The 20,805-nt window shown below is 45.5% G+C and overlaps 1 protein-coding gene across 5 annotated transcripts in view; it reads right to left on the bottom strand.

Annotated features, from left to right (window-relative positions):
• LOC126543839 (uncharacterized) overlaps positions 1–20,070 on the bottom strand; it is a 405,430-nt gene extending 385,360 nt beyond the window's left edge. For 2 of the 5 annotated variants that reach the window (XR_008608858.2, XM_072284882.1), the window contains exon 1: positions 19,257–20,070. The gene's annotated coding sequence lies outside the window, so the exon portion shown is untranslated. The remainder of the gene's footprint in view (positions 1–19,256) is intronic. The other 3 variants (XM_072284881.1, XM_055062386.2, XM_050190968.3) reach the window with 3 other exon arrangements.
• Between the last annotated feature and the right edge of the window lie 735 nt (positions 20,071–20,805).

Raw genomic sequence — 20,805 nt, 5'->3', positions numbered from 1 at the left:
AACCATAACAATCATTACCCACTTCACAACCACATAATTATATAAGATCAGCTTCTCTGCAACCTCCCGTCTCCCTCCCATGGTCGCACCCGAAATGAAGCGCGCTAAAAAAGGGTTCAGGATATGGCAGTGGAATTGTAGAAGTTACGAAAACAAAAAGTCAGTTTTGCAACAGTATTTAAAAGACAAGGATGCACCAGACGTCATAATTCTGCAGGAAACACACGGGATTGCAAAGCTAGCAGGATACAGATCTTTTGGCTATGCCGAAGGGGACACCAGGGCATTAACTACGCTGGTAAAAAGAAACATAACTTGCGTGCAGCACAACACAGGCATAACGCACATTGACAATATTCTATTGGAACTCATCCCACAAAAAAAGACAGGACCTAGCTTATTTATTCTCAACATTTATAGCAACCCCATGCTACATAAACACAAATTCAAGAACCTATTCCAGAAAACACTCAGACTTGCTGGAGAAAATCCGGTAGTTATAGGAGGAGACTTTAATGCCCCGCACACCACGTGGGGATACTTATATACCAGAGCAAAAGGAAGGGACTTATGGAACGACTCGCAAGAATTAGGCCTCACGCTCGTCACAGACCCCGCCACTCCGACCAGAGTAGGCACGGCGCTAAACAGGGACACAACCCCAGACCTAACCTTTACCAAGAATATTGAAAAGGCGACGTGGCACAACACACTGGAAGATTTGGGTAGTGACCACCGCATATTGGAGTTACACGTCAGAGAAGGGCCGAATAGACCCAAGGAACGCCAGATAAAATTAGTAGACTGGGAACTATTTCGTAGAACGCGAGAGACGAAACAGCAACGATCAATCGCAGACATAGAACAATGGACTAAGGAGCTCAGTGATGACGTCAAAGCTGCCACAAAAATATCACCACCTGAATCTAACTTGGATAAATGCGACAGCAGACTTCTCCACATGTGGGAAGCTAAGCACTCGCTTCAGAATAGACTTAGCGGTCAGAAGCATAACAGAAAGTTAAAAAAGCGCATAGCACTCCTCAACAAAAAAATAGAAGAACATGCTAAGCAATTGACCAAACAACAATGGGACGAGATATGTAATTCCATGGACGGACAATTAAGCACCGGCAAAACCTGGCACCTGCTCAGGTTTCTGCTTGACCATGACAATAACAAGAAAAACCACATGCAAGCCATTAATAAGTTAATACACGCATATGAGGGTACAGAAGAGGAATTTCTCAATGAATTACAGCAGAAATACATAAACCAGGCACCCCCTTGCATCTATCCTAGCTACAACGGGAATACAAACGCAAAATTAGATGAGGAACTCACGGAGGCAGAAATCCGCGCGGCCCTACAAAAGTTAAACACCAAATCCGCCCCAGGACCTGACGGTATAACCAACAAGACTCTCACGAACCTCGATGATGAATCGATAGCCAAACTAACAGAATACATAAACGAGTGTTGGGTAAAGGGAGAAGTGCCACCTCAATGGAAGAAAGCGACGATAACGCTTATTCCAAAACCTGGTAAGAAGCTTGAGATCGACAACCTCAGACCAATCTCCCTAACATCCTGCGTCGGAAAATTAATGGAACATGTAATTTTAAACAGAGTAGACAACTTCTTAGAGGATAATAACATATACCCAGATACAATGATAGGATTTCGCAAAAATCTTTCGACACAAGATGCTATGCTCCAACTTAAGCATCAGATAATCGATTATAAAACGCGCTCGACAAGGGCCATCTTGGGCCTTGATCTTAAAAAAGCTTTCGATAATGCCAACCACGCAACCATATTGGAAAACATCGAACGAATAGGACTAGGGCAACGGACGTATAACTACATCAAGAGCTTCCTATCAGATAGGAAAGCAGTCATCTCCGTCGGAGGGCTCAAGTCGCCCGAGATCGACATAGGGGGGGCCGGCACGCCGCAAGGCGCTGTTATCTCGCCGATGCTGTTTAATCTCGTCTTGATGGGACTCCCCGAAAAATTAAATCACATAGAGTCCCTGAATCACACAATCTACGCGGACGATATTACTATCTGGACCTGTGATGGCAGCGACGGATCAATAGAACAACGACTCCAGACTGCAATTAACACAGTAGAGGAACACCTCATAGGAACAGGCCTCACATGCTCTGCAGAGAAATCTGAACTTCTATTGTACCGCCCCACACTTAGAGGCAGGCCTCCCAAAGGATACGACAGAAACAAGGCTCATGAGGAAATCAAGCTACACACCAAGAACGGGCGGCATATCCCAATAGTCAACCAGCTCAAAGTGCTGGGTCTGGTAATCGAGAACAAAGGCACAAATAGGGAAACCGTAAAGAAGTTAGACACAAAGGTAACAAACACCATGAAATTAATCAAACGAATTACTAACAAGCACCAAGGTATGAAGGCAGAAAGTATCATACGGCTGATACAATCATTCGTAATCAGTCAGATCACATACATAGCAGCCTTCCACAATTGGTTTGCAGCTGAAAAGCGTAAAATTAACAACATGATAAAAAAATCATACAAACTAGCACTAGGTATTCCCATCAGTACGAGCACGGATCTCTTGCTAAGGTTAGGACTCCACAACACGCTGGACGAACTCATAGAAGCACAACAAACATCTCAAGCAGAGCGACTAACCAAAACCAAAACGGGACGGCATATACTAAGCAAACTAGGAATGAATTACCACAATTTATACGGGGAAAAGAGGACGATAACGAGAGAAATTCGTGACAAACTCCTAGTACCAAATATACCCAAGAACATGCATCCAGGTTACAACGACGGCAGACGCAAGAGTAGAGCAGAGAAAATTATCCGAAGCTTTGGGTCAGACGACAGAGCAACCTTCGTAGACGCTGCTGAATACCCAGACAGAAATAGCTATGTAGCAGTAATCGTAGATCACACCCAAAAACTCCTTACAAGCGTATCAGTTAATACCAAACATTCCGAGACCGCAGAGGAGGTAGCCATTGCACTAGCATTGGTCTCCACGAATGCTCAGTACATCATTAGTGATTCTCAAGCGGCCATTAGAAATTATGCAAAAGGTAGGATCTCTCCTGAGGCATGGCACATCATCAGAGTCAATGAAGCAAAGTTCTCCAATGCAGAGAAGAACGGCAGGCAATTGCTCTGGTTCCCAGCGCATACGACTTTAGACATTCCAGCAATCAACCTCAACGAGGTAGCACACCGCGAAGCTCGAGGTCTCACTCGCCGAGCTGAGCAAAGAGTGACTTCCATCGGTCAGGAGAACGCGGAGGAGGAAATCTGGAGAGAAAAAGGTATATTAACAAGATTTAGCGATATTACCAAATTCTATCAAAATCGGAGGCGAGTATTACCACCGCCTCACACTAAACTGAACAGAGCTGAGTCCGTTACTTGGAGGCGACTACAAACAGAAACTTATACGAGTCCCGTGCAACTAAAAACTTTCTACCCCGATATATACGAGAGCGATATGTGCAAGCTCTGCAAGTCTGTTAGAGCCACCCTTCAACACATGTTGTGGGGTTGTGAAATATACGAAAATAAAATGGCAGTCTCCCCAGAAAATCTACGGGCGCGGTGGTCAGCCGTGCTGCTCAGCTCAGAACTCCAAGACCAACTTTGGGCCGTCCAGCGAGCCAAGGAAGCCGCACGGGAGCAGCAGCTCCCAGTGGCCATCTAGGCGGCCCCAGGCCCGGGCCTCCCAATCGCCGGATTCCAAATAAAGTTATCACATCACATCACATCAAGAAATCCAATTTAAAAGAAAATGAAATTATGCCATTCCTTTACTTCTATATTTTAACGATCTATCCTGCCGCATGATTCGTTTGGCGTTTCCTTCGAACGAATGTGAGTGCGATTTCATAATATGGGCTATGTGTTGGACTTGACTAATCAGGACAAACGCCAAGCCGGTACTGAACAACTTATTTTGTTAAGAAACAAAGAACTCAAAAAGCAAAACCACATCTTTACTTGTTCGTGTAATGCTAAACTTCGTCTGGCTTGACCAAATTAGAACAATTATTCATTTATTGTTCTCTTGGAAGCTTACAGACCACGTCATACTCATCTATCAAGTGCTGGAACACTATATAACACAGTGCGTTGACCTCGTTTTAAGCAAGTCAAGGGTTGCAGAAAATCATGCCTGTGCAGGCAAAACGTTTGGCAAGACGGCGTTAACCGTTAGGCCAAACAATGAGATAAGCAGCACGTTCGCTCGGCAGCCAACCAACTGTTACCGCTCACCCTGTGAAAACTTGTGTCGTGCATCAAATATAGTAGTTGAAGTACGCTTCAAGCGTTGTGGGCACTTTGACCAGTGTTAATTCATAGACACCTAGGTCCAGTCACACCTTCTGTCATTCCTTGTGCAGCGTCTTTCTGGTCCTCTTGAATGTTTCTTGTGCTTTTCTTGCGATATTGTGTATGGTGATAACTATAACTAACTTAACCACCCACTAGTCTTATTAAACATCAAAATGATGTAGAGCAAGCAACAGTAGCAGCACGGGCCACCCCACGACTTGAACCCCGTTGTCACGAATCAGTGAGCTACGGTAGACGTAACAAGAAGACTTTTCACTGCGTGATAGACCAGTGCTATTGGAATGCTCTACAAGTTTTCTCCTTGAGCAAGTAACGGGGCCGTTAGTAGTCGGAAAGTTGGGTGTCTCAACAAGGTTGAAAACGGGAGCAGAATACTCTAGCTGAATTCAGCATTCAGCCGCACTTACAAAGCTTTTCACTCGTTAGAACTCCATTTATTAATTCGGCGGCTTCGCAAATTACATGTCCGTTAGCCCGATTGAATGACGCAGCTTCTTGCATCATGTAAAAGTGCATGACGGTAGGCTCTTGTGTGCAAACTACAGGAGATGACAGGAAACAACAGGAGACGAGACAACCACAAATGCACCGTCATCCCATTCCACTGGTTTGTGTAAAAGCATTTTATTGTTCACTGTTTCCATCTTTTTATATCATGCGGTTTTGGGTGGAGGGGAGAGAGGCACGTCATATATGGTCTGTATATGAAATTGCCCCCTTCTCTCTAAGAAACCTAAGTTGGACGCTGCGCTTGTCTCCTCTCCTGCCTCCATCTCCTAGCTTGTGCCCAAAAGCCTATCGTCAGGGACTGCTAACCGACTCGTCGAAACCAGTGCCCAACCCATCAAAGTGCATACCAGCGGCTTTTGTAAATGCACGCCCACAAAATGATACGGCGAGTAAACCATGGTGAGTCTGGAGAGCTCGCACTGCTTCACGAGCACGAAAAACGGCACGGCAGAGGCGAATATGGAGAACGCCTATACCGCGTATAATTACAACAGAGTACCCCATTCCGTGAAACAGGAAAAAAATATTTTGTTCATGTAAGTAACTTCGTGCAGTATTACATGCAAGATGGGGACAAGCGTTGGGCAAACCGACTAACAACCCTAGGCCTCTTTGCGCCAGCACGTTAAAGCGAGCATTAACCGCCAACGCAGTCCACGAGTCTCTCTGCCAGACAACGGCTACGCACGATGCGACGACGCTGCGTCACAAATACCGGCCGCGTTTAGGAAATTATGAAACAGGTTCACCCTTTCTGCTCACTTTTGCGGAATGCCGAGCAAATGCTACGGGCTTGAGCTACACGAAACGCCGAGGCGGCAGGGCAGCGTCGGCGCTGTGGCACGTGGAACGACGCGAAATAACCGTCACTGGTAGCCGTCTATCTCCGTCGCCAGACCATGGGCGGTAGGGATAGAAACAACCAAACGCCAGAGGGAAGGCAGGACCGAGAAGGCATGCTTGCAGGACCGAGAAGGCATGCGAAAAGAGGGATGGGCTGGGCGTGCTGATTAGGTTTCATCGCTCGTGTCATCCCCCAGGCGGGCGAAACATCCCGCCAGAGCGGAGCCAGGCCCGTCGGCACCAACCGCGACCTCATCGTGGGATGGATCCTTAATGAAGGGGGGAGCACCGCTTGCCGGTCTGCCCGACTAGAACGTGCAAGGAGAGGCACGAAAAGGCGGCGCGCGGTACGACTTTCTTCTTTTTGTTCCTTTTTGTGGTACGCAATCCTATTGGTAGGCATAACGTTCGCTCATGGCTATGCTGTAGAGGACATCACTAGGTTCAAAGGTAACGTATAGTAGGCATTGGGCAATAAATTTTAGCTGAGGTGGGACACGAAGTGCGCAAGGGTGGACAGCTGGTCTATTTTGTAGATACTCAACGTAATATGAACAGCAAACGAATACACCCGGAGACCTTCACACTACGTGCGCTAGTTTTGTCTCTGTCTGCATGTGACTTCAATTGTTTGGCCGCTTCAATGCTATGAATGGGACATGACGGTCTGAAGCCCCACGGTGCCTCAGATGGTTATGGCATTGGGCTGCTGTGCACGAGGTCGAACGTGCGATTGGCAGTCGTGGAGGACACCATTCTGACTAAAGGGGGGGGGGGGGGGGGGATAACGCACACGTTATATTACACGCATTAACTTACACATACATTTTTCTCTCGTATAGCTTACAGACCATTACAGTTTGTGACCAGCTAAGCGTTCCTGCAACAATGGACTGCTTTTAATATAACATGGTTATGTGAAAAACACCGGTGGAAAGAGTTTTCATTGCTCAGAGTCTCGACGAGTGGATCTAAGAAATCAGGGTCAAGCCTGACTTATACATAATGACCAAGCGAGGCTACACTCGGCCGGATCGGCTCGCCAAGACGCTTAGCGCCGACGGCCCAATTGCACGGGCATCTCCCTATAACCGCAGTCGCAGGCCTATTGCGAGCGCCAGTGTAACGCGAACCCGTCTGCGTATCGAACCGCGTGGACCTCGTGTCTGCCACAGTCGCACCGGGCCGTTCGCGACCTTCGCTGGGCGCCGCTGCGGAGGCGGATGTGGGTCGTCTCCGGGCAACGCACTTCGCCCCAGGCGAGCGTCGGGACCACCATCACCGCGGCTTTCCCTAATCGGGTCTCTCTCCTCCCTTACTCGCGCTTTAGATCTCGAGCCGACGAAAGGACACATTAGGGCCGTTTGCCTCGAGAGCTTCGGGGGGGGGGGGGGGGGGGGGGGAGGTGAGGCGCGTGGAGTGGCTTGAACTGGCCGACCACGCTGATGACACGTGTTATTCTCTCTTCCAGGCGCCACAGGGCGTGCCGTAGTACGTCGCTCCTTAGTTGTTGTTTTTTTGTGTTTTTTTCCGACCCGCCATCAGTGGATCTGCCAACCTCGAAAGAATTTACTTAGTGTCTTAGACCGTTTTATAAACACATCATTTCTAGTTTGCCTACTGGGCATTCCTTTGACAGCGCCGCTGGTAACGGTAGTTCCGCTTTCATTTCCGCACTGTGGTGAAGGCAGGCGTGCTCGGTGGCAAATCTAAATGGAACGGCCAGTGCCGCAATTTTTTAAACGTAATTATAGTTGATTACAGTTGCCTTGCGTGTAGCTCGTTCTCGCTGGCCAGCAAGTTATTTGCGCCGTTTTTCTAGCCACTATGTCCTATACGCTTCTTCTCGCGTCGTGTTTTACCTGCTCCTCGGCTAGCATTTCGCACGGCTGCGGCAGGGAATGCTATCGGAGCAGCCCTACAATGCAGCCTGGGTGGGAGGCATCTTTAGGAACCGCCGACAAGCAGACGCTTAAGAAAGGGAACAGGGTAGGCAAATTTTCCGAAAAAAATCGATTTTTTGTTTTTGTGCAATTTAAAATCTTTATTCTTTCCTTAACATGGCACAGTGTTTCATTTGCACGCACGCGAAAGATTTACCTCAAAATCAACATTTTTCGAAACCTAGGCAGCATCCAGCCACGCCCCCTTTGACACATGCTTGGGATCTTTGCCTCTCCTAAACTGAAAAATTTTTTTTTTTTCACCGCCTATCTTTTGTCACGTTTAGCGGAATGGCTGTCACTCATCTGGCAACAATGAAAACCTTCCTAGCATATTTCACTTAGCCAAACGAATCCTAAGACGCAGCTGGATTACTCGCAACGCGCGGTGTTTTGCTCGTGCTTTGGCGTGTTTTCGCGGACAATCGAATTTATTTATACTTTGGTGCTTGTCATTTAGCGGTAATGCAATGACGAAGCCAAAGAAATGCTTTAAAAAAACGTCTCTTCCACGGAAACCGGCACAAGTCGACCTCCAGTGACGCCAATTCTCCGCAACACAATCCAGGAGTGGGCGCCGCGGCCACCACGTGAGCGTCTGCATCGAAGCATTCGCGCTCGGCGGAACGCTCGAAGCAGAACGCCGGCGTTTCAGCAGCTCTCAAAGCCTGAACTTCTCCAGAAATGTCTCCATGGAAAAACTCACAACGCAAATGAGGCGTTCAACAACGTTGTATGGGAGCGCGCTCCGAAGAATGTCTTTCTTGGCCTCAAGACGCTGAAAATAGCGACAATGCATGCTGTGCTAACCTTTAATGACCGCAGCATTGCTCGAGCCGACATTTTGAGGTCATTCGGAGTTTCTCCAGGACGGTTCACAGTCCAGTGGTTGCGCGAAGTTGACCGGCGGCGACTGTACTTTGCAGAGATGGCTACACGACTGGTAACTAAGGAGGCCCGGAAAACAAGGCAGCTCGCACAGAAAAGAAGTGTTGACGATGGAGGAGACTACCAGGCTGGTGGCTATTGAAAAAATGCGCCAGAATTTCTTTCTATTGTCCTATATTGCAATAAAGCTCTTTCTTCCACTTCAAAGCCAATTATCTCAAAACACCAAATTTTGCTGCATTTGACCCTTTTTTTCAGAAACTACAAGCACTAGGGCGATAATATTTTCCAGATATTGAGAAAACATTACAGAAAGTCTACTGAACCAGGATTATAAATATTCTTGTAGGGAATTTTTGTTTACAGGCTATTTACTGCAGATTTTGGCTCTAAAATTTGGTGGGTCCAGTAAAAAAATGAAAACAAAAAATATAATCTTTAAAAAGAAGACATCCTGGTTCAGTAACACTACCTAACATTGCCGATTACAATGCCACCAAAATTAATGTTCTAGCCCCAGCGGATCACGAGAAAAAGGGTCACAAACATAGCCTAAAATGCATGGCAAGAATAGGACCTACCCTGTTCCCTTAAGAACTCGCTAAGTCTGTGAAAAGTCGTTTATACAGCTTCATTGCCTTTGCTGCGTCAGTCGCTCCGGTTGGTACACACCTGTGAAATTTTGTTTTACGTTCTGAAGTCTAGAAAATTTTCTGTGGCTGTCAGCGAGACTGCTCCCCCCCCCCTCAATCTGAACTCAATTCAATTTCAAGTAATCCTTTTTTATATACTAGAGCATGCGATGCAAGTTTACTGTTTCGACCTTTTGTCAATACAAAAGGGGCTTATGAGGCCAGACACATACAAAAAAAGGAAGAAACAAGGAATTATTGAAAGTATAAAATTGTTTTTTCTTGAAATACGGAACAAAATAAAAAGACGTGATTCTGTTACCTTTTTCGAAATGTTAATCTACTGAGCTCCTAAACTCTTCAAACATAAAGACATGACATGGCGCGAGATTTGTAAATGAATAACTGAATCGATAGGAATATAGTTTTTATTACTTTATAAAGCCTATTGCAATATAGAATAGTGATCACTGCGTAAAAAAGCTAATTGCAGGTGCTTTGCTTAAGGGATGGTGTTTATTATGATCTTTCATGAAATAATAGTGTACCTCGCCTCTAGTTCTATAACTCAGTCGTGCTGTGTAGGAGAGCGGACATTTTAAAATTCTGTTTAATTAGAAAAAGAACAATAGAAGCTGCTGATATACCACAAATAATTGTAAAGCCTAATTCAAAGAAATGCCTGAAGCGCCACGTAAAATGAACGGTTATTTACACGACGACAATAATTACAGGGACAACTTTGCCAAAGGCACGCACACATTGATAACCACGAGAACAATGAAGCCGGCGAAGGCACAAATACGAGTATAGCACGACTGCTAACACATTTAAATTCGGAATAAAATCCTGGTTGGAATACATCTCTCCCTTCTGCAATTTATTTTTTTCCTGGCCAAGTAAAGCGCACTAATTATACTCCCTACAGATGCCGCGAAATATCTGAAAGAACTGCCCTTAATAGCAGTCACCATTAAGAAAACTGAAGCTTCTCTGGTGGAATCAGAGAGAGAGAGAGAGAGAGAAAGGCAAAGGAAAGACAGGGAGGTTAACCAGAGATTATCTCCGGTTGGCTACCCTGTACTGGGGGAGGGGAAAGGGGATGCAATAGGTGAGAAAGAAAGAAGGATAAAAAAAAGGAAAAAAAAACTTAAGCACACACACGCACGTACACACGAACTATTTCTGTGGGCACTGTCACGCAACCCGCAAAGGCATTCCTAGTCTTACGCAGTGTCACTTTACAGTCCTGCGCCACACAGTGTACTGGTGGAATCAGAAATGTTGAAAAAAGATGGGAAGCCAAGGCTTTTTTTTATCAGGAATGAAACGCGAGCTGACGATGTCGTTGCCGTGGTTCTATTAAGTTCGTCAAGTTTCTATCAGGCTTGCGCTGATTTTAGAACCATGCGAAAACCAACTTCTTGCAATATAGTGATTTTTAAGAACTGTAGCCTATGAACAATGAATCAGCAAGTTCGTCACAAGGCGCGCGGTGGCCACTGCTCAACTTCCTCGTTCATCTGTGGGCTTTCGATAAGCTTCCCTATATGTAACTTCCGTTAGTTCCTTTATTTCCTACAAAGGGTCCCAATCTTCTCGTTTCCTGGAAAAATAAATCACCTTACTACACGCTGCATCATTCATTTTCAGATGCGTCTTACTCGATCTCCGATGCAAGGCCAGATCTCATTGATCAAGCCGCCGAGCTTTACCACGGAACTCCGGCACTGTAATGAACCGGTCGAGTAGACACACGAGATACAGCCGTTCCACTTACGGCAAACCGAACGAGCCTTGTGCGTCCAGCGATTCTCTTCGCGACCGCGCGTCCAATCACATATCTCGCCGGTCACGGCCAGTTGTACGCTACCTTGATAAATCGCTCGCATCGCCCGGCGTCAGCCGTAACGGTTCGTAGTTAATGGCCGCGACCAAGCTCTCGCTGTGTCTTCATTCCGCGGTATCGGGTCCGCGCGCTATGCGGTGGCCGCAGCTCGCCATATCTCACCGATACAGACGCGACGCGACGTGCCTGTGGCCGCTTCTCCGACGAATTAGGCGCCGACCGAGCTCCCAGAGGGGCCGTTTCGCGGCCGTCTAGGGATTAGGCGTGGCCGTATGCGCCGAGTCGGCCGGTGCTGCTGCTTGAAAGAAAAGCGTCTGGCTGGCCGGCAGTTTCGCTCGTCAACTTCTTGCGTTAGAAATGCAGAGGTGATTGATGTGAGCAAGATTTCTTAAAACTTCTTTGCTGACTCCTCTAGCCTCTACGGTTGTTTCACATTTAGACTTGCACTGCTTTTTACACAGTCCGGAATTTTCTGGTTTCGTTCGGCTCTCGATGTGCGCGTTTATACTCCGTCGTCATGGCAACGACTCAATGAAATCGGTGTCGTGCAACGAATGAAACAACCTCTGCACGTGCTTAGCCAGACCTACAAACACGACTGTCAGTCTTCTACGGAGCTGTCGTCGGGCCAGTGGACGCGCTAAACGTGATATTTGTGGATTGCGTTGTCTTCAATGTTTCTTTTTTCAGCTGGATAGATTTTGGGTTATTAATCCGTGCGGGGCAATTTCGTAAGACTCAGTTGCAGTTCCTTGCTCCGCTTCCCTCTGGATCGAGTTTAATGAGAGATTTACGATTATATGGCATGACACTCCGACAGCTTCCCTACACATACGTACAACTTCCCTACACATACGTACAACTTCCCTACACATACGTGCCCGCAAGCGCACGCATGCACACCGGCACACACGCACACATGCCCACGCACATACATACACACAATACGCAGTATGGGAACTGCAGGTAAGCGTAGGTTGAATTCAATGTATCAATCCTCTAAAGAAAATGTGTTTTGGCAGGTGTTAATACTTTTGCCAAATTTGGGGGAATTCGCATGTTTACCCTGCCTTACAGCGATGTCGTCAACGTTTTAGCAAGCATTTAAGTAATATACCCATCATTCTGCAGTGCTTGCCTATCTCACACCTGATCTCTTGGATTCAGTTTCCGGGAACAAGAGTTTCATTGAATAATTTCCACCACTCAGTGTGGAGTGTACAGCGGCACTAAAGCAAGCCCAAAACGTGTTTTTGCAGCAGAAATTGTGAACTAAGTTCTCGGAAGACGCGTGCCAGCTTCTGGACGTTTGTTACGCGAGCGTGTTTTTTACGTACTACCCGCCACACTTTCGGGAATAAGAGCACATGCATTGAGCTATTAAACAATAAAATTATGAAATCATATTCGACGAAACCGAGAACGAATGAGTTTAGAGCAGGAACCTGTGCGCCGCCTTGAAAAGCGCATTGCCGGAAAAATTACTACCATACTGAAGTTACGCTTAGCGCAAGTTTCTCCCTTTGCGCAAGCAGCTTTCCCACTGGGTAAGCTTACGTACTGCCCAAAGGCTGTGCGCAAACAGCGTTACATTTGACGCCAGAGCGAACAGTCGAGCGACAAAGTTCAAAAACTTCAGAATAGTGGCTATCGGGGCCTGTTGGTAAGAACACATACTTTAGCAGATAGCGCAATAGAACGGTACACAGAAAAGAGGCACACGACGCAGCCGCGTACTTTCAACAGGTATGTTTATTGCGCGTGCGCGGAATGTTCCTTCAAAACGAAGGAATGTGCATTGTCTCATGTCTTGCAACTGTACAGAGTGACCTATTACTAGCCCGTTACTGCAGTGACATCGAAAGGAACCTCCCAACGCTCCACGCCAAGAAGGTGTTCAGGTACGTCAACGTCTACCTCGTCTTCATTAAGGCGACCGAAGACGATCATGCTTCAGTCGTACAAGCCGTCAACAAAAGTTTTGCAGATAATGTGAGCAGTCTCACGCTCACAAAGGAGTTACCAGAGGACAATACCTTGCGTTTTCTGGACTTTCTCCTTTTGTTCACGAAAGAACGTGTATGCTGGAGGTATGCACCCCGCTCAGCAAAAAACCTCTTGCCTCCGTCGGCGGCTCACTGAAGGTTAGTGAAGAGGGGAATCGTAAAAGCCGTCTTCAGTAATGCACTGCAAAGATCGTGCATACAGGAGATTGAAATGGCCTTTGAAGGCCAGGCACAGCGGCTTTTGGGGGCTGGTTTTCCGAGCGTCCTACTCATAGAGCTAGCGGAAGACATGGTAGCGGAAATGCACCAAAGCCACAATCTTGCTCTGCATTGCAGGTCGTGTAAATGCATCCCCTATTTTACAAAAGTCACCGTCATGCAAAAGCACGCTGACTAGCGCACGCGGTGAAGTTATCCAGGCATTTGCCATCATCCATCGTGGTCCTTCATGCATCAGATCACCATCCATCCAGTTATTAGACGAGCAAATCGCGTATCGGCAAATTTAACCCATCTCCGCCCACCTGCAATCTCAAGTTATTCTTCTCATGTTTTTCACGCCATTCATGTTCCCAATCTTACTTTTCTGTGTATATAGTCCACGCTCGCACAATAAACAGACTTGTTGGAAGTCAGCGCCTGTGTTGTGTGCTTTCTTTCTGTGTCCCGTTTTTTCGCTGTTTGCTTGAGTACGAGTTTAAAAGTTTGCCACTGGACAGTGCACTACAATATTGCATAAAGAGAGACAGAAACCTTTAACGATACGAAATGCAGAGAGGTGGGCTTGAGTGCGCTGAAATGCTTGATGATTCTACACTGGGTGAAACTGCCCTCTGGCAAAACGTTTCATTGCCAGACGGCCCTGATATAGGATTTCCTACGCTCGACACAAAACATAACGGGTTCTGCTACCTGAGAGTTGCCTCTTTTGAGAGAACGTACAATAGAAGAATTAGGTAGACCCAACAAACATATTGGAACATAGAAGTGAATTTTAAATGGTGCTCAATAAAATGTCACACGCCTAACGGGGATGAGTAGAACTGTATTTAATTTTACCCTAGGCTTATCTACTAAAACGCTTATCTTTGTCTCCCAGAAAGGTCACAGGATTAATGACTTGCGATGTTTGTGTGTATTCACTGCACCGCTCGCAAGCAATGTCAAAACCTGTTACCCTTCTGTTAGTGTTTCGTCGGTATGGTATATGCTTCTCTGAGTGTTCTGTATTTTAATTATCGTTTCAATCTATGTAGTTTCTTGTACCTATCACTTACAAACATCTGGCCTTTTCTGTAGCCAAGCTTCCCATGTTTCACATATAAGAAAAAAAAATGAGAAGGCTGCTATTAGGGCTAACGTTGCTTTACTAAAAATAATAATTGGATTTGTTTAAAAAAACGCCCACGCAAAAGCCTGTCACGCATACTTCGACGACGTATGTTCCTAGCTACACACCTCAAACGCGTTTATATCCCTAATAATATAACTGAAAACTGATAATCTTTGTAGCAGCGTTTACCCTAGAGCTACAATTGGCAAAAGTCATTGTTCAAAGGCTTTAAAGCAAGCCTACATGGCGGCTACATAATAGCGGAAGCCGCTATAAAACCTAGAGCTTTTCAACAAGCTTTTAAATGTTTCAGCATATTGACACAAGCGCTCCCATTAATTTTACATTGGTATAGTAATGCGACGCAGGAACGTGGGGCGCTGCTACAGTGACATCCATAACTGCAAAAAAAGGAAACGTCACGAAAATGCAGATGCTAACGCAAAGGCACCCGGAAAGAGGCGAAATGCAAAATATTTCTGTCGCGGCGCGCACATATGTGTGCGTGACATGTTTTCGCCAGTCCTGTCGAGTTGTGGTAGGCGATAACCACGAACACAGCGCTGTGGGTTCACTGAACCCCCGTTCACCTTCTGTGCTTCATTATAATACATTGCGCAAGTTATTTCTGCACACGCCTGCTTGACTACGGACATTACCATGTTCTACGGGAAGTTAGAGATTTTGTCCTCCTACAAAAATGGTGAAGGAGTAGTTTTTATTGGGACATGTTGTATGGCGAGTTCGTTTCTGATGCGGAGCAAACGATGAAGACGGCAATAAGCAGAGAAACAAAAAGCGCGGATAAGAGAGAGAACAGCACAGGCGCTTATAGTTTTTTTTTTTCGTACAAGGTGATGCCTGCAGCAAATAATTGGCTTCTGCGGACTTTGAGGAGGTGATTAAATTCTATTTATGAATAAATGCGACATCAATGAATGAATGAAGACTATGAATCTAGACCAAGTTTTTCTTCTATTACTAGGAATCACTAGACCATTCACAAATAACCACAATAACTGTCTTGACGTTCTTTAACAAAATTTTCAATGCCTCGGAAATCAATTACATTACTCTGACAAAATTTTTAACAGTCCGTCGCAATTTTGAATGTACAGTACGCACTTTCCATGAGTGCTACCAATTTTTTCCCCGATACATTTTAAAGGAACCTGCTTCGCTGTCCTGTCCAGCAATCTAAAAAATGAGTTATCTTGAATAGATGAAACGACCGTAAAGCCTTCATGTTATGCACAGACGTAAAAATTCATATCTCGGCAAACACCTCTTGCATATCTCTTGCATCCTATTGGCTCCCCCCTTCCTTTAACTATCCAGTTCACTAAGAGAAGAAGATAAGCTGACAACACCTTTCCGGATCCAGAAATTGTGTCTAGGAGGTGCTCACGACTTAACTATTTGTAGATATAACCACATAAAAATCTTGCAAATATTTGCGACATACAACGGAGGGAAACATTTATCCATCAGTGGCTGCTTAATTTCTAATGACTTTATAGGTTTTGCGCCAAGCAAAAGAACAAATTGCAAGGCCCATGCTGTTGTCTGTGTGTTTGTTCTGCAGCATCTGGACAATAAAACGATGCAAAATAGCTAATACATTCATTTGTTTCATGTGCATAACTACTTGACCTGGCAACGCAAGTGAAGTTTATATGAAAATGGTAACTTCAAACGATCAGCAGTGGTGAAACAAGAGAAGTATGTCGTGTTTGACAAATGCTGATTATTACCAAAAATCCTACATTCGCAGTTTGTTGTACATTGAGTTTCCCGTAAGAACAGCGGATACTTAGTTGGACACAAATACCTAACGACCGGAATAACCAGGACACCATCGCTTTGTGTCATGGCTTCTCTTAATACGCAACCAAAGAACGAAAAGCAGAAAATTTGCGTGGCGAAATATCAGCAAACGGCTAAAGATCATGCGAACGCTACCAGTATGAATGTTACGCAATTATTTATTTACAGATGCTGTCTGATTTAGCAGGAAATTTACTCAATACTGGCAAAAAGTGTCCAAATATCGAGGGCCTTTATCAAGTGACTGAGCTGAGCACTTCGATTAGCAACATTTAACATTTGTCGTCATAAGTATCATTCAGTCAAATTCTAAGTCTTTTAAGCGCAATAGTGATAACATCCTATGGGAGATGAAAGGTGAGTTCAGTGGGAGTACCGGCAGAGCTATAACGGTTGCCTATAACACATGCGCGTCTTTCTTCAAAATAGTACCCAGTGAAGCATTAAGTCACTTCTCGTCCCATAGCAAATGAGAGAACAAACCAAACTTAAATTGCATTTGGCACGTTGCCAGGACTCCCCACTAAACATCCTTGTCAATAATGTTGATTGTGTTCTTCTAAGTTAAAGAACTGCAATTTATTTCTGGATACACTGAAAGGACATGGTTTTCAAAAAAACGTAAATCATAGAAAATAATAATCAGGTGCCACATCAATATACACAGCATAGTTGAATGAAACGCAGACATGATTCAAAGGTGGTGCCCAAATATACGAGAGCGTTGGTAATTTCACGCAATAACACAGCTCACTTTTCTTGCTGCAAATAAGAGTGTGTGACACGCCTATGCCGATAGCAATCTTTCCACCACCTCAAGCGTAAAATTTGCTTTTCATAGTGAGAATTAAATTCTATTAATAAGAGTTCTTTTTTGAGCGATAGCAGTGCTGCTCACACAAGAAATATCATGCCTGACACGTGGAGAAAACATGCTATGTACATCTGTACTAACAGCAGTCAGAGACTTAACAAGGGTCTTTGACCACTCTTAGTGAATACCAAAAAAAGGAGTAATTTTCTTAATCACTTCACCAAGCAAATACGTCAGGTGTACTGACAACTTTAGCATTTTTTTACGTTCTCTGGTGCGCTAAAAGCAGTACCACTGTTTCTGACAACGGCTAACAATATATTATGGGCACGCAACCAGACTTCTTCGAAGTAGCACTTCAGCACACCGCCGGCTGCTCCCAGGCGATGGAAGACGAAATTGAGTTCGGACATGGCAATTCTTCTGGCACTTCGTTTTCACTTCGTTAATAGCTGCATGCTTTTAAAACATGACTGTTACACCTATTACACCAATAAATATACCGGAGGGTATTTGTGTTACTACTTTGTTTTAGATTCTTTCAAATGCCCAACACAACTGTCGCGCAGAATAAGCTTCGTTTTTTTTTTTTTAACTTTGACTTCCGTTGGCACTATAAAGGTGGCTGCTCTGTCAATACAGCCACCTCATCTGTCTATGACACCGCAATAAGAGGCGAGAAAATTGGACAGCTTTCTAACATCGAAAGTCATAATAGTTAAACCAATCAATTTTTATCACAGTAACGGGGATGCTCACTTAACCGAATTCATAAAAAAGGAAAGAAGTTCTGCTCGAGTCAACTTCAAGTGTTGCAGCCGAAGCCAAACCGAATGCAGAACGGTATTCTTCAAGCTGTCGATCATTAACACCAAAAGCACCTTGAGAATACTTAGCAATGTCAACTGATCTGTTTGCTTGCCACCTGGCAAAAATCGTTTGCGTTTTGTCTGTCAAATGTTTATCCATGTGCTGTTTACATGTGTTAGAGCATTCGAATGTTGTTGTTGCTCGTACGAAGTGAGGTTTTGGAACCAAGGATAATGATATCTGCAAAGGAAGCATTACCTTTTGCAATTTGTTTGCTTTCTGCTGTACGGTTTAATTGTGGTTTCATATTATTCAACTCTATTATATTATTCCGTAAACTGCAATTGTGGCCATAGTTACGGCCATGCTCATTTTTAGATTGCAGGAGTAACCCGCGATCTGCATCCTGAATAATGTTGACTAACTCGCGGACTTGACGTTTTTTCGGGCAAATATAGATGATTTCTAAACACTTCTCGACTGCGCGTTAGAGTGCATTTAAAATGACTGTGCCGATTGTTTCGCTATTTCACCCGACTGCTTTTGTTAACGTGTAGAAAGCTGCAGTGTTGGTCGAAGTTGGTTGACATCGAATTCGCTTCTATTTACAACAAAGTCGGACGCATTAATTGTGTCATCCTATAAGGTGAATAAGCTAATTCCATCGTTCTGTTCATCACATTAAAAACTTGTGAAAAGGCAATTAGCAAAATGCGCTTCAGTAGCCCATTCAGACATTCATATGGTTTCTTTACGTCCGACGATAATATCCATTGTAAAAAAAAAATTAAAAGGTGTGCACTTAAATTTAACGGAAGGAGTCATGTTGCACCTACTATAGCACGACACATGGCACCGGGCTCAACTACGATTTGCACCTGTAAAAGTGTTCCGAGTGATGTCACCTTTAAGCATCACAATGAAAGCTTACGAGTTCCAATCGCGAGCCCATGTTACCGATAGTGAGTTCCGGTTGCGTACAAAGCACGGAAACGTCCAACTTAAGAAATGGTGCCGTGTTTAAGTGCATTAGATCTTTCTTTTCAGCACTGCGGCCGTTTCTATACATTTAGTTTTTTTTTTTTCTGGGGCGTGGCACGAGGGCATATGCATTCAATAATTTTCCTAAAATGGCTAATTAACGGTCGCTATGGTCAAGTGTGAGACGCCCATTGCTTTTTCCGCGTGCCAAGCGATTTTTCAACACTGTATCGAGGGCAACCTTTGCACAAAGGCCCCGTACTTGCATGTTTTATGCCAGATGGCACATTACCAACACTCCCCACGTCGTGGCTACAAATCATCAAGCACAAAATATCTCTCCACGATAATCCGGCAAGTAAATAGTGTTGTCAAGCCATCGCTGTTCTGTCATATTCATTAATTCTTGTCAGAACTTAACAGAAACAAATTGCGTGGGTACAACTTACCTGCACTAAGGAAAGGTCACCGACGTCTTTCGGATGGCTCTTCTCACTGCAACTCGCAAGGAAATCCGTCCGGCGTCGTAATCCACACCCGACCGAACCGCGCACTACATATGTGTGTATATTTCTTTTATTTTGTTTTCGCGCACCACTTCAGTCGGATCGAGAATCACTGCGTTGCACCTTGCAACGGCCGTCTCGGATTCGTTGATTTCTTCGCTGCCCAACTTTTACGGAGCAGCGAATGCCAAGAGCGCCCACAAAGAACAGTTGCGTCGTTTCCCGACACAGCTACTGCGACATCGAAAACAACGCCGATCACGAGGAGGCGCACGCACGAAAACACACAGCGCCCACGAGGATCTCAGGTCACATCACCCTTGGTTACGTCACCAGTTCGGGAGAAAGCTCTTTCCCGGCCTGAGCGCATGCGACGAGCTGTTCTATCTGCTTTCTTTCTTTCCGTTGGCTCGAAGCAGACGACGCGCGCACCTCGGTGTAGCAGACGATACGGGCCGGTGCCAGCCGGCGTAGCAGAAGCAGCTTTCACCGGTCGAACTGTTTTTGCATTGTCACTTGCGGAGAGCGATGCACAAAAAAAATCCAGGACGACGTCGCCGAGATTGGGAAACGGACATCGGTGACGCCCCAAGAAAACCAAAGTCAAAAAGGAAAACGAAAGGAAGGAACAACAAAAATAAAGTGGGACGAAGCACCGCCGCCCCAGCGGCCACGCGGCCAAGTCTCAACCCCGCTGCTTGCAGGCCTAGCAACAGGCGACTGGCGGACGCCGGGCACCTGGGTCCGCCTCGACGGAGCCTAGGGAAACGCGCTGCCCGGGGAAAAAGAAATTAAAGCGAGATTCTAGGGATCGCGGAGCGAGCGCCACCCAGGAGGTTGGCTTCGAACTATTCTACCGACTGGATCGGGAGCTCCGCGCGGAGATTTGTGTTGCTGCTCTTTTCACTGGTTTTCTCGTTTCTAAATTTGTTTCTCGCTGGGCGCGACTAGAACGATGTCGCCAACTGTGCGACGCGCGGATGTTTAAGCAGCTGGTGGCTTCCTGCGCCGAACGTTTCTTGGCGAAGACGGTTGAATCTATGGTGAATTAATTTCAGTTGAATTGGAACTACCTTGTCGCCGCGTTTTTACGTTCTACGAATACATTATAATGGTGTAAAGTGAAGATGTGTCACGTTAGGAGCCGCTTTTAACAACTGTGCGTTAACAAGTCAGGTGACTCGGGAGTAGTAGTTGTACAATATCTGAAACTCAAAGCGTGAAAGGCATTTGGGCGATGCCGTAATGTGTGATACCTAAATTATGTCTTCGAGGCCATGGCCATAATGTAGAAAGGCTTGTCCGTGGGTACCTTGGGGTGGGGATTGTGGCGATGCATCTGCCGGCCTCTTTTTGCTCAAGCATGTGTAATCGCAAATGGAAAACAAAGAACTACGCATGAAGGCATCGTAGCGGGACAAACGCGGAAACGCCAACGGTAACAAGTATGTCAACGAGCTTTTGCTTTCCCTGTCAAGGAAGGAGCTCGATT

The sequence above is a fragment of the Dermacentor andersoni genome, chromosome 10 (assembly GCF_023375885.2).
Source record: "Dermacentor andersoni chromosome 10, qqDerAnde1_hic_scaffold, whole genome shotgun sequence".
Classification (NCBI taxonomy): domain Eukaryota; kingdom Metazoa; phylum Arthropoda; class Arachnida; order Ixodida; family Ixodidae; genus Dermacentor; species Dermacentor andersoni.
The sequence above is the reverse complement of the archived record's forward strand: the minus strand, read 5'-3'. Positions and strand labels throughout refer to the sequence as shown.